Genomic DNA, 12,253 nt, shown 5'->3' with positions numbered 1-12,253 from the left:
TTACTTAGCAAGGCAATGTCACCAGCAAATCGCAGATTACTGAGGTATTTTCCACCTACCCTTATCCCTAACTGCTTCCATTCCAGTCTCTGAATACTTCCCCCAAGCAAGCTGTGAATAGTACTTGGAAGATCGTGTCTCCTTGCGTAACACCTTTCTTTATGGAAATTTTGTAACTTTCTTTATGCAGAACTATGGTTACTGTGCAGCCATAATATATATCTTCCAGCACTTTCATGCACGGCTCATCTACCCCCTGATTTTGCAATGTATGAATCACCGCTGTGGCTTCTAATGAGTCAGATGCTTTTTCGTAATCAATGAATGCTATGTACTAGGGCTGGTTATATTCCGAGCATTTTATGCACATTCATGGACTAATGCTTTGCGAGCTGCAGAATGCATACATAACATCATTCCTGCTTTGTCTCCAACGCTGCACAAAAGTTAGCGTATTAATTCAACAGATGAAGCTTTTATTTCGAATTATTTACTTCTGGTTGTTATTAAGTTCTTTGCCTGATCACTCAGAAACAGATTTTTGTTGGAGATCTTGAGCATATCCTCACTTTTGTACATGCACAGGTAGATATGCTCTGAAGCTGAAATAGCTAAAATTTTACCAGGGAAGTACCTGATATACTTGCTTCTACAAACGTTTCATGTTCTACGCTCTTGTAAACCATGGCTTACAGGCCGCATACAAAACCAGCGCTCTTAGGTCACGTGCTGCAATTTTTCTTCTTTTCCTGTTTACGTCACTACCGCAAAGGTCATCGCTAACGATTTTCGACAGAGTTGCTTTTTGCTCAGCCTCGCCGACTTAGTTCGGACTATTTCACTTTTAAAGCCTAATTAGGACCCCATTTTTTTCTGCACACAATAGTATCGTTACATAAAATAGCGTTCTTGACAGATACAGTTGGCTTCAGAAGTGCACAGAAGTTATTATGGAAAATTGTGATATTCTGGAATAAAAGGCTGTAGTGTGGCGAGCATTTTGTGGCATCAAGGCTGTTCTGTAAGAACTTTGAGGTCTGCTTTGCAAAGCGAATTATTCTTACTATTCTAATCAGACTCGAGGCGTACACAACCGCGGTGATCTGTTACTGCTTGACGCTCTTGATAAATCAATATTTGATGTGCGCATCGAAAGCTGTTGACTCCAACTTCAATTTTATGACCAGAAATATATACACTTACCCGTCTCTGCATGAATGGTTTATTTCCTTTTACATGCAATGCCCATCTGATCTTAAATTCTGCTCTCAGGGTCAGTACTATTTGCAATTAGGCATCCCATCCCTCTGGCAAGCGCTATACAATACCTTGACTATCATCTGCATCGTTATTGCAATGAAGCATGGAGAGAAAGAAAACAAGCCTTTAGCCGCTTAGACGCTGTGTGGAGCGGTAGAAGGTTATAGTTTGTATAAGGCATTCATACTTCACTTCAGCTTTTAACAGTCCTGCATTTGTATAGCCCAGCGCTTAGTACCTTCCATTGGCCATTTTTCTCCTCTTTAAAGTGTAGCAGGTGTCTAATGCACCTGTCTATGGACTTCTTTAGCATGAACCTACGCAATAATTTTACTTCCTTGCACCTCTTCACGTTTTTTTATGACCGTAAATTCCATTGCTGCATACACGCTTTGTCATGCGCTTGAAAGCAATTACGTCAACGTGTCATGCATTTAGTTTCCCCTAATTGTCTGCGGTTGCCAGATGTTCTATATAACTTGCTCTCGACGCAGAATACGCTCCGCTATTTTGCATTAGCTGAAATAAAGCAGAAATGCAACGTGCGACATGTTTACTAAATTCGCACGCGCATAACACTCATATGCCACACAAGAGGCAATTCTTTGCAAGAAATAAATTTCCTTACTGTTTACAAAACTACGGGCTTCCCTTATCTCGATCATTGTTCCCATGCATTATAGGCTTATAACGCCAAAACGTAAGAAATAATCCTGGTAGTGTACTATAAATTGTGAAACTTAGAAAAGAAAATGTTAATGATATATTACCCGTCCTGTAAGTTTGTGACAGGTAGACAGTGGCTGACATCTTTCCGACAGAGCTATGAAACATGATAACTGCGCTTGGGGAGCCCCGGAAAAGTATATTTGTTTTGATTTTCTCTTGGTTTCTGCAGATTCCACATCTATTACAAGGACAACGTCGACATCGCTGAAACACAGGCGTTGATCACCAAAAGGAGTCATGTAGCAATTAACCGCGGAGAGGATGAAAGAGACATCTGGGTGAGTTTTCTCAGACGATATCTGGATCTGCCCACCTATTAGCCAATTGCGCTGCTCTTGGACAATACTGGAGCAGCCTTTCGGAAACCCGACACTCACCAGCGACCTAATTACAGGAGCTGCTTCTCTTACATCGCCACTGGGCCTTCCAGTGAACCTGGAACCGGTCGCAACTTCCACACCAAATATTACTCAAACATGTGGACCATATGCTTGCGCCTTTATAACTAAATAAACAAATATCATTCGCAATAATACATTTTGGTTTGTTTTCAATGTATTTTCCAATGAGCTGCATAAACAGCTTTATGCATGTGAATGCCTGCAAGCAACGTATTGGCAAGAAAACATGAAATTAATATATTACTCTCGTAACTAGCAGTATGCATGCCATTTGGTAGCCTTGGCTTATAACTATTACTGCGGCGATTAATATAAGCGCAATAAAAAATTTTGGAGTCAGTGAAGAACATCGGATGGAAACTATTACGATAGCTGAGAGAAACAGTTGGGTTGCCAATGTAGAGCAGCCAGGCAATATATATATATATATATATATATATATATATATATATATATATATTGTTACGAGGTGTATTTACACAGATGTTAGGACGCGCTGGAGATTAGCACACCACAGCAGGCAGACCCAGCTTCCTCGTCCTCTTCTGCTTGTCCCGCCAAACCTCGTCTTCCTTCAATAAGGACCGCGGGAAGCGCGTGACACTGCCCCTTCGCAGACGATGCCCGCCGGGCGAGTCAAGGTTCGCCACGTTGATAGAAGGGCTTCATGCGGGTCACGGGGACTACTTCAGTCTTCCGAGAACGACGCCTTTGGGTGGCCACGCAAGAGACTACAAAGTTTACTGCACTGAGGCGTTCCAGTGCAACGAAAGGGCCAGTATTTTGGTGCAACCGTTTCTGGGATAAGTCGCGCTTACGCAACGGTGTCCAAAGCCACACCAAGTCACCAGGGGCATAATTAACATCTTGATGACGCTTGTCGTAGCGTTGCTTGTAGCGTTCCTGGGAGGCTAGAGTGCGAAGGCTAGCGAGTCGACGAGCTTCTTCAGCCAAAGAGAGGGTATGCGCTAGTGAAGTTTCAGCAGGGAGTGAGAAAGGCAAAAACGTGTCCAAAGTGCTTAGTGGAGATCGTGCATAAAGAAGAAAAAACGAAGTGCAGCCTGTCGTTTCGTGCTTAGCAGTGTTAAATGCTTATGTTGTAAGCGGAAGGACTTCATCCCAGTTTTTGTGGCAGGAGTCGACATATATTGCAAGCGTATTGCGAAGCGTCCGATTGCCGCATTCGGTAAGACCGTTTGTTTGTGGGTGGTAATGAGTTTAATGGCGAAAAAGGGATGAGCAGAGGTGGATAATTTCGTTTACAACTTCTGCCGTAAACTGTCAGCCACGATCGCTTATTAACACAGGAGGAGGCCTATGTCGAAGAATGATGGACCGTAGGAGGAACGCCGAGACATCAGAAGCAGTGGCTGACGGTATAGCAGCAGTTCCACAGTACTGCCTAAAGTAGTCTACGCACACTATGACCCAGCGGGTTGCGTTGGAGTAACGGGGAAACGGTCCTTGAAGGTCAATTCCCGCCTGTTCGAATGGGGTTCGTGGTGGCGTTATGGGCTGAAGATGACCCGGCGGTGAGCAGTTTGGGTGCTTGAAACGCTGGCACTGGAGGCTGCTGGCCACATCACGTTGAGTAATTTGACGCATCTTCGATCAATAAAAACGTTCCTTAGTCCTTTGCAATGTCCTCGCGAAAACCAAGTGCCCAGCTGTGGCATCGTCGTGCATTATCCAAAGAACCTGACACCTAAGACTTGTAGGAAATACAAAAAGAAGCCGCACACCTACTGACGAGTAGTTCTTCCTGTTAAGTACACAGCCAAAAATGCAGAATGAGGTCGTAGGGTTCCCGGAGCTTTCTGCATCAAAAAGCGGCGCCAACTCGTTGTCGTTCCGCTGTGCAATCTTGAATTCACCAACATCGGGAAAACTTGTAGAGACAGCAGCTATACATTGATCCAAGACCTCATTTTCGCAATCAGTAGTTTCAAGTGGCGACCGTGACAGGCAGTCAGCATCACTGTGCTTACGACCACTCTTAAAAGACGCAGTAAAATTGAATTCTTGAAAGCGCAAAGCCTACCGCGCAAAGCGTCCACAGGGGTCACGAAGGTTTACAAGCCAACATAAGGAATGATGGTCCGTCACAATTTTAAATGCACATCCATAAAGATATGACCTAAACCGTTTCCCACCGAATACAACAGCCAAGCATTCCTGTTTAGTTACTGTGTAATTACGCTCAGCCTTGCTCAAAGAACAGCTTGCATATGCAACGACATGTTCATTCTCATTGTGGCGCTGTATGAGCACGGCAACAACTCCAACTGCGCTGGCGTCAGTGTGAAGTTCTGTTGGAGCTGATGGTCAGAAGTGGCGTAGTACTAGTCCTGATGTCAAAATAAATTTTAACTGTCGAAAGGCGGAGTCACAATCGGCAGTACACTTGATACGCACGTCTTTTTGCAGAAGACAGGTGGATGTGCTAGATCAACAAACTTCGGAACAAAACGCCGAAAATAAGAGTAAAGCCCCAAAAAAGTCCTCAGCTGTTTTAACGATTTCGGCGGTTTAAAATAAGTGACAGCTTCGGTCTTTATCAGATCAGGCCTGATTCCATCCTTGTCTATGAGATGTCCAGGTACCACAGTCTTGCATTCTCTAAAACGACATTTCTTGGAATTGAGTACCAGACCAGCTTTCTCAATACACTCCAAGACAATCTCTAATCGACTGCTGTGTTCAAGAAACGTAGTCCTCAATATCACTACATCGTCCAAATAACACATACAAATGTGCCACTTCAGTCCACGCAAAACTGCATCCATGAATCTTTCGAACGTGGCTGGAGCATTACATAATCCAAACGGCATCACATTAAATTCATACAGGCCGCCTGGGGTGATGAATGCCGTCTTTTCTTTATCTTCCGGGTGCATGGGGATCTGCCAATAGCCTGATCGCAGGTCAACAGAGGAAAATGAGGAGGCGGAATGTAAGCAATCAATGGCGTAATCTACACGTGGCAGGGGAAACACGTCATTCTTGGTAACAGTATTCAGCCGTCGATAATCAAAACAAAGTCGCCATGTGCCATCTTTCTCTTTGACTAGAATCACAGCGGCAGCCACGGACTAGACAATTCCTGAATGATGCCCTTATGCAGCATATCACGAACTTGTTCTTCGATTGTTTGGCGCTCTGATGGGGATACACGATAAGACCTCTTGCGGATTGGATCAGCAGTCCCAGTATTGATTCGTTGCTGAGTACAGGAAATGGGAATCTGTGGTCGCGAGTCCCGAAAGAAATCGAAAGCCGCAGTATGTTTCGCCAGAACTTCTACTAAACTGTAACGATCACTTTTTGGCAGCGATTTGTTAATCATGGCAACAAATTTTGTCTCATCTACTTCTGAGCATGTGGTAGGCTGGGAATTGTCTGTGCTGAGAACGGCCACTGATTTAAAAGTGTCTTCGTCAAAGTTGGCAAGTTTTAGACTACGTGGTAATACAATAGGTTCGTTAGAGCAGTTAGTCGTCCACAAAGAAGAATGGCCATTCATGACTGAGATGATGCAGCGGGGAATCAGAATACTTTTCTTCGCGCAGTTGTGGGTGAGTGGTTCAACCACCGCGTCGAACGAATCACTGGCACAGCTTAAACAAACAACTTGTATAAACTCTGCTGACATTGCAGGAATGACTATGTCACGCGAAACCGAAAGCGTACTAGGATTGGTCCGCGAATTTTCACAGAAAGCAGATTCAATTCGAGTGCTCACAGAAATATCTCCGTTGCGAAGTCGAGAGTGGCCCCACATTGTTCCAGGAAATCGAGTCCGAGAATTACGTCATGCATTGATCGAGCAAGTACAGTGATTTCAGTTCGGATTTTGTGGCAAGCGATAACAAGATTCACGGAACAGACTTCAAGTGGGTTAAGCGGTTCACCACCAACACCACACAATGTTATCGCACTACCCAAGCAAACATAATTTTACGACCAAGGTAGTTTTTAAAAGCGAGACATAGTAGAAATGGTTACACCTGTGTCCAACAAAGCCATAGCACGTACACCGTGCACAAACACTTAAATTCGGTTCTTTAACATCGAAACGGGCAGAGGCATGGTAAGCTAGAATCATTTGTGACCTCACCTCCATCGGCCGCACTCACTAGATTCCCGGAGGTGGCGACCGTCGTCGCGGAGAAGGGGAGCGTCGTAGGCGCCGAGATGGTAGTGTCAGGCTACGGTCAGAAGCCAGTGACTCGTTTCGGTGCAGCGCCATTCTGCGTTCTTGTACGCTAGCTGTTGCTCTGTACTCATTCCGGCCAGGTGTTCTTCTATATGAATCATCATTGTCAGCAGGAAACCTTGTACGGGAGTTCACCCACTGTCGGCGATACTGCTGGTACGGACGGCGGTTGCGGCAAAAACACGAAATGTGGCCGATGATTCCGCAGGCATAACACACTGGCGGCTCACGTTCATTCGATGTATAAAGCTCATTGTCGCTTGGATTAAACGCTTAATGAACTGGATGTAGTCGACGAGGAGGACGAGAGTGCTCGCTGTTGTAGGCGTTGATGGTGATAGGCTCGATGTTCGGGCGATGAGCAGCAGAGCATCGGGTGTGCGAAGGAGACGTAACAGAGGAGCGTAACAGGTAGAAGATGGGCTATTGTCTCACGAAGAGGTGCCATTGTAGACGGGTCTGACGTGGCCCCCAATATCTTGATGCTTCCGAAGCTCTTCGCGGACGATCTGTCGAATTGTATCTGCCATGCTTGTTGTTTCAGACATATCCACACTGGCGACAGTTATGACATTAGGCAACCGACCAAACTTCGGAATGATACGCCGTCGTTTTAAACCTTCACACGTGCAGCAGTGTCGTGTTACATCAACGGTGGTATTCAAATCGTCCTTGCAGATAAGAAAGTTGTACACGTCTTGCGCTATTCCTTTGAGGAAATGACCCACTCTGCCTTCCTCAGTGATCCGAGCATCAACTTTTCTGCACAGTTTGAGGACTTCTTCTATATAAGTTGTGCAGGTCTACCCTGGTACTTGCGCTCGTTGAGCCAGTCTGTTGGCGCTCATTGTTCGAGCATCGGCATCGCCAAATACCGCTCTCATTTCTTTTATGAAGCGATCCCAGGTGGTAAGGGATGCTTCATGATTGTCAAACCATGTTAGCACTGATGCTTGGGGGAGTTGGTATGCCATTTTCGGAAGAACAGCGCGACTTGGACAAGGACGGAAGGAAGACAGCACGGACAGGCGCTGACTTGCAACTGAAGTTGCAAGTCAGCGCCTGCAACAAAAAAAACAACAAAAAAAGTGTTAAATAGGCATCGGGACGAGATAACCCGTGAAATTATTGAGGCCGCACACATCGCATGGTCAAATGACGCCTGTGTCAGCAGCCCGTCCTTGGCGTTGTCAGCAAAGGAGCTTAGATATCTAGCTACACGGAAGTGACGTGGTGGCACTACATGAGTTTTCAAGTGTTTAATGAAATGTGTATCGCTTCTGTGTTTTCTCTTGTTGTTTGGAGCCTGATATATATATTACCACGTTCGGAGCAATAAACTTCAGTTGCAAGTCAGCGCCTGTCCGTGTTGTCTTCCTTCCGTCCTAGTCCAAGTCGCGCTGTTCTTCAGAAAATGTTAGCGCAGTTTCTTCAAGAAAAAATACCGCATTCACCAACTTGGTATTCGCATCCCAGCGGTTGGATTTGCTCACCGAATTGTAGTGGGTGAGCCAGTCATCCACGTCTTCCCTGGACTTCCCATAGAAGTGCCGGGGTTCCCGAGAAGGTTGTGTGGTGGTCTGTTGAGCTGCTGGCGTGGGCTGCGTTAAACCACCTGGTCGCGCCATCTCCGTCCGTAAGGGGGGGTGGGGAGATAAACAGCACACGGACCCAGCTTCATCTTCCTCTTCTGCTTATCCCGCCAAACCTCACGTTCCTTCAATAAGGACCGCGGGAAGTGCGTGACAATATATATATATATATATATATATATATATATATATATATATATATATTGTAACGGATGCAATGGTTTTTATTACAGGTGAACAAACGGGTACGGCTCAGAAAAACCCGAAAAGTCTGCGCGCGCCTCGCTTTCTGCGCTTCTTCTTCTGCTGCTCCTGCTGCCTCTTAGTGCGCCGCTGCGCGGCGTAAGAATTCCCGCCGGGCAAACGATTCTCCTCCTCGAGAAAATAAGGAAGATCGAAGATGGCAACGCTTCATGCGACTCACGTAACTCGTGTCTTGCGGGATCGGCGGTTATCCGTCGTGACGTTGACGATAACGTAATTCACGTCATTCAGTTGGTCCAACACTACGAAGGAGCCATCGTACTTGCAGAGGAACTTCTCATATAATCCTCGCTTGCGAATATGCGTCCAAAGCCAGACTAGTCTCCAGGGTAGGAAGTAACTGCACGATGATGCAGATCGTAGTGTTCTTTCAAGCGGTTTTGAGAAGCCAGTGTGCGTAAGCGGGCTATACGACGAACTGCTTCGGCACGGCATATTATCTAGGAAACAGACGCATTGTCGTTGGGGAAAAATGGGAAGCTGGTGTCTAAGAAAACCGGAGGAGTTCTTGCATAGAGTAAATAGAAAGGGGAATAGCCGGTAACTTCATGATTCGCAGTGTCGTAAGCGTACGTCACATACGGTAGCCCTGAATCCCAGTTGCGATGATCAGACGAGACGTACATGGACAGCATGATTGTCAAGGTGCGGTTGGTGCACTCGGTGAGACCGTTGGTCTGCGGATGATAAGGTGTCGAGTGTTGGTAGTGTGAACCACACAGTCGGAGCATTTCCTCCAGGACATCAGCAGTGAATTACCGACCACGATCAGTTATAATAACACGGGGTGCACCCTGGCGAAGAATAACGGAATGCAAAAGAAACGACGAAACATCAGCAGCTTTTGCGGTAGAGAGAGCAGCGGTCTCCGCGTATCTGGTAAGATAGTCAACGCAGACGATAACCCAGCGATAGCCCTCCACAGTCTTTGGAAAAGGACCGAACAGGTCAATTCCAATCTTTTCAAAAGGTGAGGTAGATGGCTTAGCGGGTTGTAAAGGTCCGGCCAGCTTGCTGGGGCGTGCCTTATGTCGTTGGCATTTTTCACATGTCGCAACGTATTCCTTGGTGGTTTTACAAATTCGTGGCCAATAAAAACCCTGGCGAATTCGGTGCAGGGTACGACAGAAGCCTAGATGTCCAGAGGTAATATCATCGTGCATGGCGTGCAAAACCTATGCACGGTCACTTTTTGCGACGATGAAAAGGAGGGATGCACCGTCAACTGAGTAGTTCTTGAACAAAGCACCATCTTCGATAGTAAACTGCGTTGACTCTGCTCTTCCTTCTGCCTCCTGTATAAGGGACTGTAGTGACCGGTCGCTGCGTCTTTCTCACCTAAAGGTTGCCATACTAGGAAACGTCGACGCGATTGAGGCTAAACACCCATTGAAGCCGTCTTCATCGTTAACGGAAGTCGCCAATGGGTGCCGTGACAAGCAGACTGCATCACTGTGATCTCGTCCACTCTTGTACGCGACACTAAAGTTGTATTCTTGCAGGCGTAATGCCCTGCGCGCCAGACGACCAGATGGATCGCGAAGTCCAATGAGCCAGCATAGCGAATGGTGTTCAGTAACTATGGTGAAGAAGCAGCCGTATAGGTGTGGTCGGAACTTGTGCAAAGCGAACACCACTGCGAGGCACTGCAATTCGGTAGCTCTGTAGTTCCGTTCACATTTTGTCAACGTGCGACTGTCATATGTAACAACGTGTTCAGCCCCACTATGCAGCTGCACAAGCACCGCACCAAGACCGACGCCACTGGCGTCAGTGTGGACCTCAGTCACATCATAAGGGTCGAAGTGGCGCAGCAGTGATGCTGAAGTTAGAGAAGACTTGAGCCGATTGCAAGAGGATTCGCACTCGGGGGGCCACACAAATTGCGAATCCTTGTGCAGTAGAGAAGTAAGGGGGTGGACAAGCTGCGCAAACCCAGCAATGAAGCGACCAAAAATAAGAAGAGAGGCCAAGAAAGCTCCGAAGACATTTCAGGGCGCGTTGAGTTTCGAAGTCGCGTACTGCAACAATCTTCTGGGCATCCGGACCGATACCGTCCTCGTTGACGAGCAACACAATAACGAAAGTTTGTCGCTCTCCAAAATGGCACTCGTTCGAATTCAAAATGAGGCCCGCTTTGGCAATGCATTCAAGAACTTTGTGGAGCCTCTCATTGTGGTCTTGGAAGGTGTTTCCAAAATTGATAATACCATCAAGGTAACACATGCATATTTCCCATTTGAGGCCACGAAGGATAGTGTCCATAAATTGCTCGAACGTCGCGGGAGCGTTGCATACCAAAGGGCATTATATTAAATTCGTATAAATCATCTGGTGTTACAAAAGCAATCTTCTCACGGTCGAATGGATGTAGAGGAATTTGCCAATGCCCAGATCGCAAATCAACATAGGAGAAATATGGCACCGAATGCAGACAGTCGACAGCGTCATCAATGCGAGGTAACGGGTATATGTGTTTCTTTCTTAGCGCATTCATACGACGGTAGTCTACGCAAAATCGCCAAGAATTGTCTTTTTTTCGCACCAGGATCACAGGTGCGGCCCAAGGACTGGAGGATTCTCGGATGATTCCTTTTTGCAGCATTTCGTCCACCTGTTCTTTAATTATCTTGCGCTCTGCCGGGGACACTCTGTAAAGTTTTTGGCGAATAGAGGGTGCAATTCCTGTCTCAATTTTGTGCTGTAGCTGAGAGGCTGGGAAATTGCTACCCGATCCGTTTGAGGCAAAGTCGAACTCTTGGGCATGAGTTGTCAAAATGTCTTGCAGAATACGACGTTCACTAGAGGGGAGCGATTTGTTCACCATGCCCCCAAACTCTGCACAATATTCAGACTTGTCTTTCGCGGCTCCTCACCAATCGGAAATAACTCCAACGGTATGAACCACATAATTCTCAAATCTCGCGAGTGTCAAACCAGAAGGAAGACGAACATGCACTTTTGACACGTTCACAGCCCAGCGGTATGCGCGACTATCCCGCGCCTCCACGACCGGAGCGTGCACCAAAATATTTTTTTTCGCTCCATTCGAGACATCTGGCTCGACGACTAGTGAATATTTACCCATGAAGGATTCAGATGACTTCACGGGGAGAAACGTCGCCGTCATCGCAGGCAGCAGCACATTTTCCTTCAAGGTGGGAACTCCTTGATAACTCTGATACATGTTATCTACTAATGCTGGGATAATGTTTGGCTGCAAACAAATTTCACCGGCACTAAAGTCTGAAGTCGCAACACACTCGCGCAAAAAGTCAACACCCAAGATAACGTCATGCGTGGTACGTCTCAATGCAACGAAATCTGTCCTATAGCACTCGTCACCAATTACAACTGAAATTGAGCACGGGCCAACCGCAACTAAAGTTTCCCCCCAACTCCACAAAACGTAGTTTTTCTGTCCCACACAAACATAACTTTCTGTCGAAGGCGGTTCTTAAGAAAGGCTCATAACTGACACAGCGGCACCAGTGTCAACCACAGCATCCGTTTTAACATTGTACACACACACTGACACTTTGTTCTTTAGCATGACGATAGGTAGAGCTATGCGTGCAATTGATCATCTGGCGACCTTACTTCCATCTGTCGCACCACCTAGTTTCCCAGCGGTGGAGAAACAATGCGGCGACGTGTGGCTGGCGAACGGGGTTGTCGCTGCGGGGGGGGGGGGGGGGGGTGATGCTGCGATTGGACACTGGAGTCATTACCTGCGTGGCGTTGAGGGGAAGAGGGCCGATAGAAGGTAGCGGGTGGCTGCTGCTCAAATT

Source organism: Amblyomma maculatum, chromosome 3, assembly GCF_055883805.1.
Source record: "Amblyomma maculatum isolate TAMU_Amacu chromosome 3, ASM5588380v1, whole genome shotgun sequence".
Classification (NCBI taxonomy): Eukaryota; Metazoa; Arthropoda; class Arachnida; order Ixodida; family Ixodidae; genus Amblyomma; species Amblyomma maculatum.
Note: the sequence above shows the minus strand (reverse complement) of the source record.